We start from the raw sequence: 13,785 nt of genomic DNA on the forward strand, positions 1-13,785 counted from the left end.
GTTTGCGCACTTCCGGATGGTTCCTCCTACTCCGATGTTTCTGGCTGCTAAGTTTCGTAGAGGACTTAGTGAGGTGATTGCTGAGCATTTAGCTGGAGCTGCTTCGAGGGACTTTGGTACACTGGTTCAGCAGTGTAAGGACATTGAGGATGTCTGCATAGCGAAAGGCCAAGAGGGCCAAGGTCGACGAGACCAAGGGGACTGTTGGTTCCACTCCTGTTTCTACGTCCTGGAAGGACAAGAAGTTTGCTGGGAAGAGCAAGGGTAAACAGTTGGCTACTAGGCAGGCGCCTGGTCAGTTCAAGAGGACTGCTTCACAGCAGGGGAGTTTTGTTAGGCCTCCTTCCACTCCGAGATGTGCGGGGTGCGGAAAGGAGCATGTGGGACGTTGTGCTTCGGGGCAGTTGGTTTGTTTCCAGTGTGGCAAGGAGGGCCACTTCTCTAGAGACTGTCAGTCGTCGACGGCGAGAGCTGCAGCTGTTCAGGCAATTCCTTTGCAGATGGTTCCGATGGCTTCTACTTCGGCACCTGCAGTGCCACCTTCTGTTGGGCGTGTGTACACCTTGGATAGGCAGCAGTCGGACCGCGCTCCGAACCTTGTTAGAGGTACTGTGTTTATTGGTGGTATTGCTGTTGATGCATTGTTTGACTCCGGGGCTACGCATTCGTTTGTTGCTACCCCGATTGCTTTGGGGCTTGAGTTGCCCATGTCTGTGCTTTCTCCACCGCTGCGGGTGACTACCGCCACCGGAGAGATATGTGATTCTACCACTGTACATCGCGATGTAGCGTTTCAGTGGGATGGCCGTGAGTTCTCGGTAGATCTGATAGGATTGCTGATGGCCAACCTTGAGATTATTCTGGGCATGGATTGGTTGTCTAGAAACTGTGCACTGATTGATTGTTGTGCAAAGCGCGTGGTGATGTCTCCGTGTGATTCCACAGCTAGTTCCTCGCCATATATTTCATTGCTGCAGGCTAGGAAGGCCTTGAGAGCAGGGGCATTTGGTTATGTCATGTTGGGAGGTTTGGTGAGTGGGACACAGGAGGATATCACTGGCATTCCTGTGGTGGGGGAGTTCCTTGAGGTGTTTCCTGAGGAGATTCCTGAGTTTCCGCCACAGCGGGAGATAGAGTTCTCCATTGACTTGTTGCCTGGTGTGAGGCCGATTTCTTTAACTCCATATTGGATGTCGCCACCGGAGTTGGCTGAGCTTAAGAAGCATATTGAGGATCTTTCGGCGAAAGATTTCATTAGACCGAGTGTGTCTCCTTGGGGAGCACCGGTTATCATTGTGAAGAAGAAGGATGGGACAATGCGATTGTGCACCGACTACAGGCAGTTGAACAAGGTGACAATCAAGAACAAGTATCCCCTTCCTCGGATTGATGATATGTTGGATCAGCTCAGGGGTGCTTGTGTGTATTCCAAGATTGATCTCCGGTCCGGATATCATCAGATTCGGGTGAAGTCGGAGGATGTCCCTAAGACCGCGTTTCGTTCGAGATACGGTCACTTTGAGTATTTGGTGATTCCTTTTGGACTCATAAATGCGCCGGCAGTGTTCATGGATTACATGAACAGGATTTTCCAGCCGTATCTGGATCAATTTGTGATTGTCTTCATTGATGATATTCTGATCTACTCCAAGACTGAGGAGGAGCATGCGGAGCATCTGAGGATTGTTCTGCAAGTGCTGAAGGAGAAAAAGCTTTATGCTAAGCCTTCTAAGTTTGAGTTTTGGCTCAAATCAGTCAAGTTTCTGGGGCATATGATTTTAGCAGATGAAGTTGCAGTGGATCCCAACAAGATTGAGGCCGTGTTGGATTGGGAGAGGCCCAAGACAGTTACGGAGGTGAGGAGCTTCTCAGGTTTGGCAGGTTACTATCGGAGGTTCATCAAGGGTTTCTCCATGATGGTTCTCCCTTTGACTCGCCTTACCCGAAAGGAGACTCCATTTGTGTGGACTCACGAGTGTGAGGCGTGCTTTCAGGAGTTGAAGGAGAGATTGACTTCTTCACCTGTGTTGATCCTTCCTGATCCTAACGAGCAGTTTGAGCTTTACTGTGATGCTTCTGGAAAGGGGCTGGGCTGTGTGTTGATGCAGTCTGGTAGAGCTGTTGCTTTTGCTTCGAGGCAGTTGAAACCTCATGAGGAGAACTACCCGACTCATGATTTGGAGTTGGTTGCGATTGTGTTTGCTTTCAAGATTTGGAGGCATTACCTGTTTGGCATACAGTTTGCGGTGTTCAGTGATCACAAGAGCTTGAAGTATCTGTTTGATCAGAAAGAGCTGAACATGAGGCAGAGAAGATGGATGGAGTTTCTGAAGGACTACGACTTTGAGTTGAAGTACCATCCTAGCAAGGCCAATGGGGTAGCTGATGCTTTGAGTCGAAAATCCGTGAGTCTATCCAGTTTGACGATGGGTGACTTTGACCTCATAGAGAAGTTTCGAGATCTGAAAGTGACCACCTTGTTTGGGGGTTCACTTCTCGAGATGGAGACTGTGAGAGTCAGGAATGAGCTTATGGAGAAGATCCAAGAGGCGCAAGTGCAGAGAGAGTGTCTCGACTACGTGAAGAACCAAGACGGTGTGTCTTGGAATGAGGATGGACTTCTGTTGTTTCAGAAGCGTATTGTGATTCCTCGAGGTCCCTTGACCGAAGAGGTTATGGCGGAAGGCCATAAGGGGCAGTTTACTGTTCATCCTGGTGCTACAAAGATGTACCAAGATCTGAAGAGAAATTTCTGGTGGCCAGGAATGAAGAAGGACATAGCTGTGTATGTGTCCAAGTGTTTGATCTGCCAGAAGGTGAAGATTGAACAACAGAAGCCGTCTGGTAAGCTTCAACCTCTTGAGATTCCAGAGTGGAAATGGGAGAGCATTTCCATGGACTTCGTTGTGGGTTTGCCGAAGACTCAGGTTGGCTGTGACTTGATATGGGTCATTGTGGACAGATTGACTAAGTCTGCCCATTTTCTTCCAGTGAAGGTGAGCTTCACTACAGAGCAGTTGGCCAAGCTATATGTTCGCGTGATCGTGAGGCTTCACGGGGTGCCCGAGAGTATCATTAGTGATAGGGACCCGAAGTTCACATCTCGGTTCTGGGAGGCGCTGCAGGGAGCTTTTGGTACGCAGTTGAGACTGAGTACAGCCTATCACCCTCAGACTGATGGACAGACTGAGCGGACTATCCAGACCTTGGAGGACATGTTGCGGGCTTGCACGTTGGAGCAGGGCTCGGCATGGGATATGTACCTTCCATTGGTGGAGTTTTCGTATAACAACAGTTTCCATGCTAGCCTGGGAATGGCACCCTACGAGGCGCTCTATGGTAGGAGGTGTCGTACACCCACCTGCTGGTCTGAGGTTGGGGATCGTGAGTTGTTTGGCTTGGACTTTGTCCAAGATAACACCCTACAGATCCAGATGATCAGGGAAAAGTTGAAGCAAGCGCAAAATCGTCAGAAAAGCTACTACGATGTCAAGCATCGTCCACTGGAGTTCAGTGAGGGTGAGCACGTGTTTGTGAGACTTTCACCTGTCACCGGTGTTGGACGGGCACTCGGAGTGAGGAAGCTGAGCCCGCGGTTTATTGGGCCATACCAAATACTTGGTAGAGTAGGACCTGTTGCCTACCGGCTCGCGTTGCCTCCGAACCTGGCTAACATCCACGACGTGTTTAACGTGTCTCAGCTTCGGAGGTACATAGCAGATCTGTCGCATGTGGTGCAACCGGATGATGTGGAGGTTCGAGAGAACCTAAAGACTCCCGTCGGACCACTAAAGATTCTCAATCGTGGCGAGAAGCAGCTGAGGAGCAAGATCATTCCAATGGTCAAGGTGCAGTGGACCGGAAGGACTCCTGAGGAGTGTACTTGGGAGCGTGAGGACGAGCTTCTCCGGCAGTACCCCGAGTTTCGACCAGGTATGTTTCTGATTTTGAGGTCAAAATTCTAAAATGGTGGGGTGAATGTAAGAACCGCACCGTTAATTAAGGAATTTAATTAATAAATTATGAGAAAATAGGAAATGATTCCATAATTGACCCTAATAATTATTATGAGGCTTTAATAATTATAATAATGAGAATTGGTGCTAGAAACCGGTACTGGCTTGGAAAAGCGCGTAGCGGAAAAGTGCTCAGAAAATTATAAGAAAAATATGATAATTCTTGGAAAAATGTGTAGTTTCAGATTCCAAAGTTTGGGATTAAAATGCTAAGCGTAGCAATTAAAGTTAATATTGTGTGTTAATCGGGTAAGTGACTATAAATACCCATTTCTAAGGGCACAATGCCCTAGAAAACAGATTTGAACGTGAGTGTGTGAGGGTGGATGATCAGCTTGGCTGCTCCTTGGGGTTTCTTCTCCATTTTGGGTCCAAGACACTTCCTTTCTTGATTTTCTTCACACTTTCACTTGGGAAACACTTGGTGAGGGTGAGAGCTAGCTTTGGGACTCCATTGCTGGTCTTTTCTTAGTTGAGAGAGCTGTTGTGTGTGAGGTTTTGAGGCTGACTTGAGTTGGTTGTTTGTGGGAGCCTTTGTTTTGGCATTGTGAGGTCCAAGAAGCTTCCTTTGTGTTGAAAGGTCCAAGCTTGTTGATCCATTTTTGTGCACCTTGTTGAGTCAGTCTTGAGGGGCTGATTGTGAGCTCCAAAGAGCAACCTCTTCTTCTGTTTTGAGCTGGGGTATGTGTACCAACCTTTGAACTTGAGTTCCATGCTTTAAAAATGAAAGCTTGATGCATCTAAAGGCTTAAAGATGATAACTTGTTGTTGGGTAATGTTGAACACACCTAGAAATGCATGTTTAGGTGCTTAAAATCGGTAAAAACCCAGCCTTGATGGATATCTTCACGAAATGCAGTTTATGCATTCTGTCGTTAAATATCCGGATATCTGCCCGATGAATATCCGGATATGTGATATCCGAATATGGGATTTGGATATCCGGATATGGGATTCTGAATATCCGGATATGTGATATCCGGATATTTCCAGTGAGATATCCGAATATATGATATCCGGATATGGTCCCGAGGAATATCCGGATATTCTGGGATTTCGAAGAACAGTGGCTGTGCTGTGTGTACAGTAGGCTATTGGGGGTTTGTGGACCCTAGATTGATGAAGTGAAACTTCTGTAATTAATGAACTAAGTCAGAATCGTTGTGATTAAGGACTTATGACTTGGTATGGAACCTTAAGACGTAAAACGTAAGGAAAGGCGTTGTCTTTAATTTATATGCTTGTGTCGTATTGTTATTGATATAGTATTGGTCCATAACAGATTGTGAATCTGCTGTGTTTGGACTTATGTTTTATTAATTGATTAATAAGCAAGTTGGTAATGATAATTAGATCATAATTGAAAAGAAAAAGATATTCCGCATTTTTAATTAAGCGCTGCTTAATACGATAGTATGATAACTTTACCGGATATATACGGGGTGTTACACTACTTGTACCCACCCATAGAATCACCATGTTGTATAACGCTACATACTCAGGGTTACCGTCTAGGTGGAACACTACATACATATCATAAGGCATTTACACTTAACAGCTCAATAGCATTTCAATAAATCAGCATTTCCTAAAAGCACACTATACATATAAATCATCCCTCCATGAGGTATGGTGGAACCAAATATGGGCAAAACCGAGGACACAAAAGCTTACCTCTCAAGCAATCAATCCCAAGTCAACGGTCCACAACTGTCCACGGTCCACAAACAGCATTCTCACGGTCTGTTTAAACCAGCAATCATATCAACATTCTTAACCTAATAGTTTATGACATAATGACAACGTTTCTTTTTTCGTTTAATGACCGTAGACTTCTCTCAAAGCCATAAGCCTTCAATATTATTGGTTCTGACTTAATTAAATTATTCCAGAGGTTCATAACAATCATTTAAAGGTCCAGAAACCCAACCCACGCTTCTGCTTGGGTAAAATAGCTCAAAATATGATTTTTCCCAGAATATCCCGATATTCCTCGGGGACATATCCCGATATCAATATCCGGATATTCACAGATCCAATATCCAGATATCCATATCCAGATATCACCAACCAAATATCCGGATAATTCGCGACAGAATGCAGTTTTGCATTTTTGCAAAGATATCCCTTCAAGGTTCAATTTTTAACATTTCCATACGACCAAGCATGCATTTTTAGACTCATTTAAGCAAGTGTTTATGTTGGTTACCTACTCATCTCATTTTACATGCCAAGACTCAACTTTTATCGAAGAAAACTCATGAACAAAGTTCAAGGACATACCCCAAAGCTCAAAACAGAAAAGAGGGATGCTCTTGGAGCTCTCTATGCAGCTCCCATGGTTCTGACTTCAAGGACCACGAAAATAGCTATCCAAGCTAGGTTCTTTGTTACAAAAATGGCTTTTTGAGACAACAAGTATCTAAGAAATGGCCTCCACACAACTATCAATGGAGTCAGCCCTCAACCCATCACCAACAGCAGCAACACACTCAGAAGCATGAGCCTCACACTCGCCCAACACAAACTACAAGGTGTTTACAAGATTAAGGAAGAAAACCAAAGAAAAAAGGTGGTTCCTTGGTGATTTTTCAAGAGAGGGAGGCAATGGAATGGTGGAGGCTGATCAGCAACAAGGAAGCCTCACGTAGCATTAGAAAATATGGCATAGGGTTCTGTGTAAGTGTGTATTTATAGCCTAATTAAGTTTTAAGCGTCGGTATTAGAAATCATAGCTCCGCTTATCATTTTAATCCCAAACTTTGGATTCTGAACCTAGTCATTTTTCTAGGATTTATCATATTTTTATTATAATTTTCGCACACTTTGTCGGTACGCGCTTTTACGTAGCCGGTATCAGTCCTTATGCCAGTTCTCATTATTTTGACTTCAAACTTGTTATACTAGTCCTAGATATTATTCTAGTGATATATACATACTTTTTATAATTTTTCGGGATACTTCATCGGCACGCACTTATATTGTAACACCCCGTGTATACCCGGTTTGTTATCATGTCATCGTATTAAGCGTTGCTTAATTAAAAATGCGGAATAAAATTTTTTCTTTCAATTATGACGTCATTATCAACTACCAAGTTGATTACTTAATTCATTTTTAAAAGATTGCTTGTATGTAAATTGCAATTCAACAACTATCCGAAATACCTCAAATATTAATGTATTTCTAGTCACAGAAACTACAATACGTAGACCGGACATAATCCTAATAGTTATACAACTCAAGTCTAACTAAATAAGGCATAGTCAATGTGGCATGGACAATCCTCATGCTCACCAAATAAGGCAACAAGGCCCAACGAAGTCTCAGCTCAAATAATAATAGCCTGACAATAAAGCACAAATCAGCATCCAAGCAGATCAGCATAAACAGTCAATAAATAGTCAACTAAGCTCCGGCCTCCTGCCGCCCGAGGTATCAGCCCCCGAGGTACCTGAACCTGAAAATATGCCCCAGACATGGGGTGAGATCTCTAAAAAGAAATCTCAGTAAGAAAAAGGGTCCTCAAGAACTCTTCCGCCCCAAGCTCACTTTCAAGTATAATATAAGTTTGAAAATAGTAATTACAATGCATGCTCATATTAAGACATTTAAATCATGACAGATATCTCTTACTCAAGGAGCCAAAGACTTTAACTCATTAATCATGTGATGTATGCAAATGCGGTTCGATTGGCCAGGGAACAAGATAGGGTTTATACACGTATGCAACCTATCTAAACATAAGAGTCGCAGTCTTATGCCTTACACACCAGAGTCGCGGTCTGATTGTATAAGTAATCACATCACTTTCATATATTACATGCCTTACACACCAGAGTCGTAGTCTGATTGTGTAAGTAATCCACTCCACCTTTATACGTTACCTCGACAGTTAATTTAACACATCTCAGGCATATATCAATGCATATTCATCTTTCATAAAGGCATACATGCATATAAACTACCCTCCCATGGAGGTCGGTGGAACAAGCAACAGATCAATCCGAGGACCAGAAGCTTACCTCACAAGCTAACAATCCCAAGTCAAGAGTCCACAAGCTCAAAGTTCACAAACAGTAGAATCACAATCTATTTTTGACCAGCAATCATATCAACAATTATAGTCTGCAAGCATATGACATAAAGACAATGCTTTCCTTTTACGTTTCATGTCTTTAGGCTTCTCACAAAGCCATAAGCCCTTAATCACTTTGATTCTGACTTAGTTAATTATTACAGAGGTTCAACTTAACCAATCATGGGTCTATAAACCCATAATACAATTCTGTAAGAACAGAACCGTTACTGTCTCAAAATTCTCAGAATATCCGGATATTTGTCGGGGACATATCCGGATATTCATATCCGGATATTTCGCGACAGAATGTAGTTCTGCATTTTCACGAAGATATCCAACCAAGGTTCCATTTTTAACACTTTGATACGTTAAAACATGCATATTTAAGCCCCTTTAGACCAGTGATCATGTTAGTTACTTAAACAACTCATTAAACATGCTAAGACTCCACTTTTACTCAATAAAACTCATGATCAAAGGTTCAAAAACATACCCTAGGTTCCAAAGCAGAAATTAATGGTGCTCTAGGAGCTCTCAAGTCAGCTCCAAGGTGCTGACTCCAAGGGTACACGAAAATGAGCCTCAAGACGGTTCATTTCTTCACAAAGATGGTTTCTTGGAGTATCAACTATCAAGAAAAGGCTTCAACAGTCACTCAATGGTAAGAACAGCCCTCAACTCACAACACGGCAACTGTATACACAGATATGGGGAGCCTTTCCCCCTCACCAAGGTTGCTCTCAAGTGTCTACTAGTTTAAAGATGAAGAAATCAAGGAAAAAGAGGTAACTTGGAGAGTTTCTCATGCAAGGAAGACCATGGATGAAGGTAGCAGCAACTCCCTCAGAAAACTTCACGTAGGAGGCAATAAAATCTGACCAAGAAGTGTGTGTCATGCCTTTATATAGTCCACTTAAGTCTTAATCGCTCTGTATTAGTGCTAATAGCTACGCTTAGCATTTTAATCCCAAACTTAGGATTCTGAACCTAGTCATTTTTCTAGGATTTTTCATATTTTTATTTTATTTTTCGCAGCACTTTGCCGGTAGGCGCTTTTACATAGTCGGTATCAGTTCTGACACTAAATCCCATTATTTTGACTTCAAACTTGTTATACTAGTTCTATATATTATTCTAGTGACATATACATACTTTTCATAATTTTTTGGGATACTTCATCGGTACGCATTTATACCGTGAGGCAGAACCAGTGTCTGCACTTTTCGTCAGAAAAACGACTTTCAACATTATTAATTACTTACCATAATTATTTAAGCCTTCTCATAATTATTAGGGTCAATTATGAAATTATTTCATTAATCTCATATTTATTTAATTGAATTCCTAAATTAACGGCGCATGTTCTTACATATACTGTAAGAACCCGCACCGTTAATTAAGGAAGTTAATTAATTAATTATGTGAAATTAGGAAATAATTCCATAATTGAACCTAATAATTATGAGAAGGCTTAATTAAATATGGTAAGTGATAAACAATGCTGAAAGTTGTTTTTCTGACGAAAAATGCAGATACCGGTTCTGCTACTCGGTATAAATGCGTACTGATGAAGTATCCCGGAAAATTATAATAAGTGTGAGAATATTCCTAGAATAATATGAAGGACTTGTAAAACGAGTTTCAAGTTAAAATAATGAGAACTGGTGCCGGAACTGATAGTAGCTATGGAAAAGCGCGTACCGGAAATGTGCTGCGAAAAATAAAATAAAAATATGACAAATCTTAGAAAATTGAGTAGGTTCAGATTTCAAAGTTTGGGATTAAAATGCTAAGCGTAGCATTTAGCGCTAATACAGTGCGATTAAGACTTAAGTGGCCTATATATACAATTTATGCACAGAACCCTAGGCCATAATCTGAGTTCTACGTGAGTTTTTGGAGCTGTGATCAGCCTCCTCCCTGTTCTTGCCTTTCTCTCTTTGTAAAACCACCAAGTTGTCACCTTTCACTCGATTTCTTCCTCTTTTACCTTGTAAACACTAGAGTGAATGCCTTGTGAGGTTGAGGTTCAGCTTATGCTGAGTTGAGGGTGCTGTTTGGGAGTGTTTTGGGGGCTGATTTCTCTGTTTGTGGGGGAGGAGCCTTTGTCCCTTGCTTGGGTGGCTTCAAGAAGCAATCTTTGGGAAGAAAGGACCCTCCTTGGTGTGCCATTTTCGTACCTTTGTGAAGTCAGAACATGAGGAGCTGTTTGGTAAGCTCCAAAAGCCTTTGTACCTCTGTTTTGAGATTAGGTAAGCTTTACCACCTTTGATCATGAGTTTTAATGGATAAAAGTGAGGTCTTTGCATATTTAATGAGATAAACAAGTAACCAACACCTATATGAACCTGTATATGCCTAAAATTGGATGCTTGGACGTTGGAATGGGTTAAAAACCCAACCTTGGAAGTGATATCTCGCGAAATGCAGAATCTGTATTCTGTCGCGAAATATCTGAATATGGATATCCGGATATGGGTCTTGAGATATCCCGATATGCATATCCGGATATGATATCCGGATATTGCCCCGACAAATATCCAGATATTCTGGGTTTTCGAGAACAGTAAAGGTACTGTTCATACAGAACTGAGCTATGGGTGTGTGGACCCTAATTTGATGAAGTGGGACTTCTGTAATGATTAAACTAAGTCAGAATCAAGTGATTAAGGGCTTGTGGCTTTGTGAGAAGCCTTAAGACATGAAACGTAAAAGAGAAGCGTTGTCTTTATGTTATATGCTTATGAGCTATGGTTGTTGATATGATTGCTGGTCCAAAACAGATTGTGATTCTGCTGTGTTTGGACTTAGAGCTTGTGTGGACTCTTGGCTTGGATAGCTAGCTTGCAAGGTAAGCTTTCGTGTCCTCGGCTTAGCCATTGTTTGGTTCCACCATGGCCCATGGGGGGATAGTTTATATGCATGATGTTGTTTTCATGTATGGTTTTGATGAAATGCTATGGAGCTGTTAAGTGCAATTGCTTATGATATGTATGTGGTGTTTCGCCTAAACAAAAGGCCATGGGGTGGTCCTGTGGACGGGTACAACATGGGCTGGTACTGGTGTGGGTAATAGATGTATTCCTGCACTTCTCTGATCAGTAGAATAGTTATAACACACATGACATGATTATCTACTGCATTGCACTGTTTTGAGAACTTATATTGTTAAACTGCTTTTGGAACTTATATTGCACATGTAAGTGAGCTTGGGGTGGAAGATCCTTGAGGACCCCTAGTCTTATTGATATTTCTGTTTAGAGATCTCACCCCACGTTTGGGGCACATTTTCAGATTCAGGTAACCCGGGAGTTGAGACCTCTAGTGGCAGGAGGCCAGAGCTTAGTTGATACCTGTTTATGCTGCTTATGTTGATTTGTTGTTCATGCTTGGATGCTGGTTACTGCTTACTGCTTTATGCTTTTAGCTTCACTTTATGGATTACTCTGTGGAGACTCTGTTGATTATGTTGTCTATTTGGTGAGCATGGGGATTGTCCATGCCACATTGACTTGTTATGTCTTAATTCAGATTTGGGCTGTAATAATGTATCAGGATACTGTCCGGATTACGTGTTGTAGATCTGTGACTTAGATACTCACTTATCTATGTTATGAGGTATTTCAATTAGTTGTCTTTTGCAATTTACATACAGGCGATGTTTTTATGAAAATGATTAAGTAATCAACTTGGCTAAGTATAATGACGTCATAATTGAAAAGAAAAAGATATTCCGCATTTTTAAATTAAGTGTGGCTTAATACGATGACATGTTAACAAACCGGGTTAACACGGGGTGTTACATATACCGTGAAGCAGAACCGATATCTGCACTTTTCGTCAGAAAAACGACTTTCAACATTATTAATCACTTACTATAATCAATTAAGCTCTCTCATAATTATTCATGGTCAATTATAGAATTTATCTTTTAATTCATAATTAAATTAATTGAATTCCTAATTCAACGGTGCAGGTTCTTACATTCACCCCACCTTTTAAGAATGTTGTCCGCAAAATTAGAGACATAATTGTCCCTAAACTCGGGGTATTGCAGGAGAAACTCGTCCTCCCACTCCTAAGTCCGAACCGAACCGAACTGTTTCCAACCGAACCGAACTGCTCCCGAACCAAACCAGTTTTGAACTGAACCGAACCACTTCTGAACCGAACCGAACCACTTCCGAACCGAACCATTTAAACCAATTTGGTTCAGTTTTTCAAAAAATCCGGTTCGATTCGACCCATGCACATCCCTACTACTGGCATTGTTGTTAGGCTTTAATCTTTAAAGTTTCAATATTCATTTTGGCTGACATGTTATTTTTTGAACTTTAGATTTCACATCTGATTTGGGCCTGTAAATTATTGGACATTTGATTTTGATTTTAGTGAAATAAGTGAAAATCATTTGGACTTTGCATAGTTTTGTGAAATAGGTTCGATGGGTATGTCTCATAATTAATAAATTTTGTCTTTTTTGGGATTTTTAGTGGGTTTTCATATTTCACATTTTTGGATTTAGTGAAATTGGTTTCATATTTTATTTGGCTATATGGTTAATCAATATTTTATTTAATTGGCGCATTCATGACTAGTTCACTGTCATTGGTTTTTGGCATTGCATAAACATTGTTGCAATGTTTTTAGGCTCATTGATTGCAGTGTATTGCATCATGACTTGTGACTGACAATGGATTAAATGTAATTAATCATATTTTACATTAATTGAGGTTTTTGATTATAGCTTAACTTATAAGAGTTAATATTTACTACATTTGGCGGTGCTATTGGATCATTTTATTGAATAAAAGGGAGTACAATTACTATATAATTTGGCATTAAGGGGGCATTTGGTACAAGAGATATTTTTTTCCGGTCTAGGAATATAGTAGGAAAATATTTTGCCCGGGAAAGTAACGAAAATGTGTTTGGTAGCCCAAAATATTGCCGGAAAAGTTGGGTTAATTTGACTGATGCTATGTTTGGTTGATTGTAAAATATTGATAGGAATGTAAATTGAATTTACCAAATTACCCATCATTTTTGAAAATATTATATGTCAGTCATGAAACAAGAGAGCATTTTGGTCCTAAAATGTAAAAATCAGAATCCAAATTCAAAGGGGAGGGGTGAAAATACCATGTGATAGGGAGGGATTTTTTTTTCCAGTATGTAGTTACAAACTCAAATGGTAGGGAAATCATTTGGCAGGGTTATGTTTCCTAATACCAAACATGGTCAAAAAATAAACCCAACACCACTTCCCATCATTCCAATCAAAATACTCATACCAAACACCCCCTAATTGCATGTGGCAAAAGGAAGATAAATGGGTATAATAGATTCTGAACCCATAACTGAAGGTTAATATTTATGCACCATGTGAATTAAATTAGGTAAGCTTTTTTTACCAAAAAAAAAAGGCAAGTTTTTTATTTTTTTATTTTTTGGTACATTGCCAGGAGGTATCCCCATTCAACCTTCTCCGGGCACCATGTATATCATGTATTATAATGATTTGATTGTATGTGTTAATTAATGTTTCCTTATACATACAATCTTGAGATAAATAATTGACTATTTTGATGTTATTGCCTATGGTTTGAAGCAATAATTTGGGTTTGGAAATTAACGTCAAATGATCCATATAATTTCATTTAATTAGAGATAAGTCTCAGTACTCTT

Source organism: Gastrolobium bilobum, unplaced genomic scaffold (assembly GCF_033153095.1).
Source record: "Gastrolobium bilobum isolate Gb01-03AN ecotype WA unplaced genomic scaffold, APGP_CSIRO_Gbil_v1 utg46486, whole genome shotgun sequence".
NCBI lineage: Eukaryota > Viridiplantae > Streptophyta > Magnoliopsida > Fabales > Fabaceae > Gastrolobium > Gastrolobium bilobum.